Source organism: Mchenga conophoros, linkage group LG4, assembly GCF_057382185.1.
Source record: "Mchenga conophoros isolate Kocher_MC1m ecotype Shallow Benthic linkage group LG4, M_conophoros_male_GT1.1, whole genome shotgun sequence".
Classification (NCBI taxonomy): domain Eukaryota; kingdom Metazoa; phylum Chordata; class Actinopteri; order Cichliformes; family Cichlidae; genus Mchenga; species Mchenga conophoros.
In genome coordinates, this window is record NC_140529.1 from 279149 (window position 1) to 287716 (window position 8568).

The window sequence follows — 8568 nt, forward strand, 5'->3', positions numbered from 1 at the left end:
GATAACCGTGATCCTTCCCAGGCCCTTGCAGTTGGTTCACAATAAAATCTATCCCGGCGTCCAGGTCGTACTTACGTCTGTAAAGCGACTTGGCTCTCAATATCCGGTTTAAATGTCTCTCCGTAATGATGGTTCCTTGCATTGCCAGGCTTTTCAAAATGCGTTTGTAGCTCATTCCCAGCCTAAAATAAAACTCAATCAGACTGTCTCTGTCCATGGTGTATAGGTTTAGCTTCTTTTAGCTTGGGGTAGGCCTCAGTTGATGTTTTAAATTAAAACGCTTGAAGACAAAGTGAACTCTGGACAAGCGTGCGGCCTACCTGAAGCCCAGGTGGGCTTGTTGATAATCACATTTTCACACTCATCTCGGGGCACATCCGTGGTGTTCTGGTGCCAGCCTGAAAACGGGTCTCACAGACCCGAACACCATACAAGGGTTAAAACAAAATATTAACCGACAAATAAACCCCAAAATATAAGTAAACTAACAACAAACTTTAACTAATTTAAAAAAAAATAAATAAAGAACAAATAGCTCCAACAATAACAAAAATGTAATGAGTCATAAATCATGTAATACGTAAATCCTTAAGAGCTGACGACAAATCTGTAAAGAAATTCCATTTTGACTTTCATTCTATCGACAATTACTATTGATTGATTTTCATTACAAAAAAGATTTAATAGGTTCCTTTAAATAATAATAATAATAATAATAAAGAAGGAAAGAAGTCAAAAGTTATCTCGATGAATTATCAGATGAGTGCGTCATAAACTTTAACTCACCAAACTAGCAGCATAAATTATGAAACCAGATAAGGTTTTATCAAACTTAATTTAAATCTCTTCTTTCAGCCAATTGGAAACTGTCAATCACATGCTAGCTTTCTAAATTGCCACTCAGCCACCAAAACAAAAATGTTGTAAAAGGGCAGGGAGATGCAGAACTCAAGAGAAAAACTTTATTGCTCTGTTTCTTTTGAAGCTGATATAAAATTGTATCAAAAACTCACACAGATGCAAAAGATTTGGACGTTTTTGGAATTCTAGCAAGTGTGAAATGACTTGCTATTGTTGGGATTTCTGGTTTATATATTGGGGATTTTACCTTGCAATATAAGTCCTTTCATACAACACAAAAAAACACAACAGAAATCAGAAGGTTTTTGTGATTTGGATTTTTATTTATTTATTCATTTTTTCTCTTCTTTTTTGGTCAGGTTAGTACGGTGGCCCTCAGAGGCCAAACGGACTGCAACTTTAGAAAACACCAGCGATAAGAAAAATGCTGTTTTGTTTTTCCTATTTCCGTTGTGTTTTGTGTGCTTTTGCAGCATTTTTCTTACTGCTGGTGTCCGTTTGGCCTCTCAGGGCCACCGTAGGGTTAGACATTTTGATTAATTTCATTGAAGTATACTTTAGTTTTATTGTTTTACTTTGATGCTATAATAGATGTTTATAAAATTCAGTTATATTTAAGATTATATAGCATCATGGCAAAACAACAGTCTCCTCAAGCTGCGTTATACTGTAAGGTGAAAACACTACAGAAAAATCCAGAAAACCCCAACAATCCAAAGATCCCCTTTGAGCAAGCACTGGGCGACAGTGGGGAGGAAAAACTCCCTTTAGGAAGAAACCTCCGGCAGAACCAGGCTCAAGAAGGGGCGGCCATCTGCTGCGACCGGTTGGGGGTGATGGAAAAAGAATAGAGGGAGACAAGATGAAGTATACTTCTAATGGCCTATTCCAATTGGTGGTAATACATCATAAGAATTGAGGAAAGGTGGTGTTGATGGAGACTCTGGGGAAGGCCTTCGTCTGCCAGGGTGTTTTGGAGCCACTTGAATAAATTTAGTTTGCACTGGAGGTGGACGAGGTTTAATCTGTGGAAAGATCTGAGACGGAGTCTCCCCATAACATCTCCCCATCACGCCTCTATGGACCAACGGTGCGAGCTTTTGTCCTTTCTGTTTTTCTAATTTAAGCTGGAGTTGAACGTCTTTCACTCTAGATTTTAGATGACCTATCTCTTTTTCTTCATTGCCAGCCTTTCTGATCATCTGGTTCACTGGTCCAATGAGCTCCTGTTTTTGTTTGAATAAAGCGTATTCGGAAGACTTTACCATATCATTGTACTGCTTTTTAAATGATTCCAGCTCCCGTGTTTTATCTAGTAAAGCTGCATCTAGATCCTTGCATCTGGTACGTAGACAGTTCAGCTGTTTTTCAAGAAACTCCTTCGTTGTTCCAACAAAGGGGATGCCTTCCACACCGTCTACGTATTTCTTTTTCAAGTTGAGGAATTTATCCCTAAATTCCACCTTTTCTTTTTCTCTGAAGTGACCTGCATGTGGAAATGCCTTTTCAAAGGACAAAACGCACTGGTACAATTCCTCTTGGAAGTGGCGCTTTTTCTTTTCCAGGCAATTCGTTTTGTGTGTGAATATTTCTGTTTGCTTTTTTGTGGCGCGCAGTTGCTCTTCCAGTGAGATCTTTTCAGCCAGTGCCTGATTGTGTGCCGTTTTTACTTTATGCCTGTCCACTGCTGTCTTTCTGTGTTCTTCCTTCTCTTTACTTAGGGCCTTTTTTATGTCTTCATTTTTCTTTTTCAGAGAATCATTTTCATCTTCGACCCCAGCCTTCATTTTCTTTTCAAAGGCCAGAGCCCTAATATTTCTCTGACATTTTTGTTTCATCTCCATTTGCTGGGCCGTTTTTTCGTTGATGGTCTTCCCCATTTGAGCTTTCTCATCTGTTAAATCTTTCACCGTTTTGCCTATTAATTTGTTTTGGTCCTGCAGCTTTGCATTATGCGTCAAAAGGCCCTCGATCCAAAACTTCGAGGATTTATGTTCCTCCTCACGTTCTTTGACTGCATTGATGCTCACACTTTTACCAATTTCCATTTTCTTCTCAAGCTTTGCAATATATTTATCATAAATGCCTATGACGATTTTTAACTTTGTTTCTGCAGCATATGCTTTGTCTGTGAGTTTTGATGTATTTTCGTCATAAAATTGCTGCATCCGATTTTTCTCCTCTTTGTGGCGTTTCACCAGTAAGTCGACGACTTGGCTGTTGTGAAACTGCTGACGCGCAACTTTTTCTTTTTCCGTTTCCAGCAATGCTTGCAGCACTTCAACATCTTCTTCATGTTTCCTATTAAGTTCAGCCAGTGTTTTCTCCGTCTCTGCGCGGAACTTTATGAGAGCTTCGTTGTCATCTTTTCTCGAGTCCAACCTGTCTGAGATACTGGTCCTGTCGTCCACAACAGAAGACAGCATCTCATTATTCTGCCAAAGTTCTTTGTTTTCTTTAGTTAGATCCTCGATCCGTTTGTTCTTGATTGTGTCCTGTTTTTTGAAGTAGTCAAGCTCAGTTTTAAGCTTTTCAACTTCATCAATCATTGGCTGCAGTCTTTGGTCGAACTGTCTGGCATATGTTTCTTTTTCTTTTTCACTTTTTTTAACCATTGCTTTCAAGAAATTAACATTTCTGTCTTTGTTAGGTTTCGAAGTCATTTCTGCTTTTTTATGTGCTGTATCACTCCAACAAAACGATAGCTCAATGAATTCCCTTTGACAGCTTTCCTCTATTTATAGACTTGAACATCAAAGGATGAAACGACTGTCACTATGACATCACCACGTTCTGTGACGTAATGTCATTAAACGGCACCACGTTCTGTGGTAATAGGGCTTTGGAGCGTGATGTCACGGGGGTGGGCGTGGAAAGGATTTTGGGGGTCTAAACAAAGCGTGTCTTTTTTTTTTTTAAACTTTATTTATCAAACAATGAGTATACAATATACGAACAGATGAAGTATACAAAACAACAGAACATGAACACAAAAAGCCAAGGGTAAAAGAAAAAGGTAACAATTATAAGAATACACGCAAAAATTCACATACATATATTGTTTTGAGAGCCTTTTTGTTGCTGGAGTCTGATATTGATTGTATGTACATTTCCACATCCTTAAAATAATGACAGAAATATGGTGTTTTGTTAGTAAACTTACATTTATGGATCAAAAATTTAGCTAAAAGTATTAAGAAATTTATCATAAAAAAATTTTTCTCATACTTCTTGGGGAACTTAAAGAAACAGAATAAAACATTTTCCCATCGTAAAGAAAACTCCCTTAAAATATGGACAATAACAAACCTGCTAAATTCCTTCCAGAATCTCTGTGTAAAAGAACAGTACCAAAAAAGATGTGTCACAGTTTCTGGATGATCCCCACAGAAAGTACAATTAGTATTTATATCCCTTTTAAATTTGACCATGTAGTGACTGGCTGGATAACATTTATGTAGAATTTTAAAAGAGACTTATTTCACCTTATTTACAATCAAATATTTATGGGGGACCACCCAGACTGTCTTCCACTTGATATCTGGAACATATCGGTTCCAATAAGATGTTATATGTGGGAGAGAGACGATATCTTCTTGGAATAAACTACGTATTCTCTTATTGCTGTTACCAAGTTCCTATGAAAAGCAGATTTTTCCTATTGGTGACTCAGCTGGATCGGGGAGAGTGACTGAGGTAGATATTGAGCTGTCAGTGTTTTTATATAACATTAAAGTCCCTGAGGGTATGGCACCAAGCACCATTGAGAATTCCTGAACACTGATTGGAAAATTATATAGTGCAATAAAGTCGTTGTAAGTAAGTAGTTGTCCCTCTTTATTAACCAGCTGAGCCACCAATAGGATCCCATTTTGGAGCCAAGTTTCCAGGAAAAGTGATTTATTTTTCTATAAAATATCTCTGTTGTTCCAGATAAGGTATTTGTGAGGTGAGAAGTTGTGTTTATAAATGAGGGTCCACGCTAAGAGGACCTGCTTATGGAAGGATGAAAGCTTTACAGGGAGTTTCTCACCATTGTAATTACAATTTAAAATAAAATTAAAGCCACCAAAATGAGAGAAAATATAATATGGTATAAAGTTCCAGATAGAGGTAGTTTTTAAGAAAATGTTTAGCCCAATTAATTTTGAAAGTGTTATTTAAAGTAGAAAAGTCTAAGACGTTAAGCCCACCTGATTTGTACTTATTCATCACAACAGTTTTTCTAATATAATGCGTACGGTTTTTCCATATAAAATTAAAGAGCATACGGTCAATATCTTTACTACTTTTCTTATCCAGATGTAAGGAGAGAGCAGCATATGTTAATTGGGATATCCCTTCAGCTTTAGTAATTAACACTCTACCTTTCAAAGACAAGTCCCTTTGCAGCCACTGGTTGAACTTTTTTAGGGTTTTCTGTATAATTGGAGTGAAGTTTGAAGAGCATCTTGATTTTTGGTCTTTGGATATTAACAGTCCCAAGTATGTGACTTCTTGTTTAACAGAGATATTACAGATAGTATTTGCAGGGCAGTCTTTAATTGCTAGTAACTCACACTTTTTTAGATTTAGGCATAAACCAGAGGCCTCAGAGAAATCACTAATCACAGTAAGGGCTGCAGGGATTTGGTTTGCATTCTTCAAGAAGAGTGTGGTGTCATTGGCTAACTGGCTGATGACGAGCTCCTTATCAGCTATGGTGATTCCTTGTACAACACTGTTTGAACTATTAGTTGCAAGAATTTGTGTACAAAGTAAAAATAAATATGGTGAAATAGGACATCCTTGGCGAATAGCACGTTTCAGGTCAAATCTCGGGGTGGAGCCGTTAATTATTTTAATAGAACTATTGCCATTGGCTTATCATTTTAACTGTAACACTGTTCAATCTCAACTTTGCACCTACCGTTTTCATCATTTATGTCACAAGCATTTGTAAGTGCAATTTGTTTGGAGGCACAATCGTCTAATTTTTGTGTGTGTGACAACATTTCTGCATCTCAAGAACGGTTTAGTTTGGACTACTTGCACAATTTTGCGCTTTAAACTGACCTGCAATTTCGTTTGACTAAAAACTTCACAGCAGACATTTGCCCAAATTTCTGGAAGCTTTCTGGGGTGAACACAGCCTCTCATCAGTTTAATATATGAAGTGCCAGATCTTTATTGCATGTCCACATCTCCACTCATGTGACTGAGGCCTGGTATCAGCTTGGCATCCTTTCATCTCTCTAACCTTTTAGTTAATTATGCCTTACTAAAAACATGTACAACAGAGAGCACAATCTGTGATTAGGTATTGAAACAGCTGTTTACTCCCCAGATGTTTGTGTCCTCAAAGAAATTCCATTTTGATTTATGTGAATGTATTGTGCAGGTACTTTCTCTGCTTCGCCCTCATTGCTTGCTTTATCTGAGAACATAATCTGCCTTCTTTTAGCTTGGGGTAGGCCTCACTTTATGTTTTAAATTAAAAAGCTTGAAGACAAAGTGAACTCTGGACAAGCGTGCGGCCTACCTGAAGCCCAGGTGGGCTTGTTGATAATCACATTTTCACACTCATCTCGGGGCACATCCATGGTGTTCTGGTGCCAGCCTGTCCCCTCTGTTTTTGTGGGGGTTTTCCCCACATACGAAAATGGCCGCTTCTGCCTGGAGGGAGTTTTTTATTTTTGCTTTGCAGCTGCACAGGATCTGTTTTAAACACTTCTATTTTAGGCAATTTTATAATATTTTAGACGACAGCACATAAAACACTGTTTGCTTGGACTGAAAACTGACTCACAAACAGGTTAGAGGCTCCACCCATAGAAGACCTGCAGGGAAAGATTTAATTAAAGATGCATCAACAACTATAACAAAAAAAGAATCCTATTAGACATGATTTTAAAAAAACAAAACAGTTATAGTCCCTGTTTACAACACCACACAGGTTGGAAACTAATTCTTGCAAAAATAATGCTTTCTACACAATTGCCCCAAGGGATCAATAAACTATTCTGATTCTGAAAGTCCAGATCACAATCCACACAACGGTGTATTCTTGGTATCCTTGGGAAATGTGTTGGATAGGTCTCAAATGTGGCCGGAACTCACATCTACATCAGAAGTCACATGAGATGATAAACCGTACCTTGATTTGATTTATAAATCGGAGTGTTATGGTCAGACGAAGCAAAGATTGACCTGTTTGGCCACAATGACAAGAGGTAAGTTCAGGGCAGTAATGTTGAGTCTTTAAAACTTAGTAACAGTGTTAACCAGGGTGGTAGCATCAATAGCTACAAAAAGCATCTGGTTGAAGTACAACTTACTAAAGGACATTTAACCAAATATTACTGGGGGTGTATGTATATATTTGGGCCTATATATACTTTTGACCCTGTGTGGATTAGAGAAAATCCAAAATAAAGAAGTCTTTTTTTAAAAGTCATTAAAGATGTACGCTGTATAATCATCCCTTGAAAAAAACGTTACATTAAAATCGTTTATAATTATATTTATAAAGCACAAATTTTAACTTGCAACAGCCTTAGAGGTACATACGTTTGACCTCGTGTAACCTTGGATTAGAGAAAGTTCAAAACCAGTTCAAACTTGTTTACCTAATTTTTGTTCATTTTAAAGAAATTAAAAATGTGTGCTGTACAATCATTTCACCCAGGACAATTCAAAGAGATCATGAAATTAAAGTCCATAGTGAGTCCCTGTAAACTTCTGACCTCAGCTGTATTTATTCACACTCAGGATGTCTGCATGACTCTGAGTCAACTTCCTGTGTTTGTGATGCAATTTCCATTCTGAACTTCTGAAGGGCAGCACGGTGGCACGGTGGTTAGCACTGTTGCCGCACAGCAAGAATGTCCTGAGTTCAATTCCAACATCAGGCCGGGGTCTTTCTGTGTGGAGTTTGCATGTTCTCCCCGTGTCTGCGTGGGTTCCCTCCGGGTACTCCGGCTTCCTCCCACCGTCCAAAGACATGAAGCTTGTGGGGATAGGTTAATTGGATAACCCAAATTGTCACTAGGTGTGAATGTGCAAATGTATGTGAGTGCGAATGGTTGTTTGTCCTTGTGTGTTAGCCTTGCGACAGACTGGCGACCTGTCCAGGGTGTACCCCGCCTCTCGCCCTATGACAGCTGGGATAGGCTCCAGCACCCCCCGCGACCCTGAAAAGGATAAGCGGAAGTGAATGGATGGATGGATGGACTTCTGAAGAATATGAACCTGACAAATACCCTACAATTTGTAATAAATAATAAAAAATAAAGTAAACTAAGAATTTTTAAATAATTAAAAAGAAAAACTGAAATGAGATGTAGAGCACACTTCTAATGGATCATGTAGCAATGAAGAAGATAGCAGCTGATTAAATAGGCACTAGTGGTTTAAAAAGACCTCTAAATATAAATGTAAAGCATTAATATAGCAAATTATCAAATTATGAGCTTTACGAGAAATAATAGCTTATTTCCTTATTTGTTAATCATTTGAAAGAGCGCATTTTGTTAAGTGCATACTCCAGATCAGACGGTGGCGCTAAAGCGACCAAAAGCTGTTTTTCTAACCGTCAATAAAGACAAAACAGAAGGAAGAAGATCAGCTAAAAGAAGAGGAGACACATTGACACATTACTGCTGCTCTGCTCAGCAGCTCGGCTCAGGTGAGACCTGTAAAAAACAGAACTACAAACCAACACTTGTT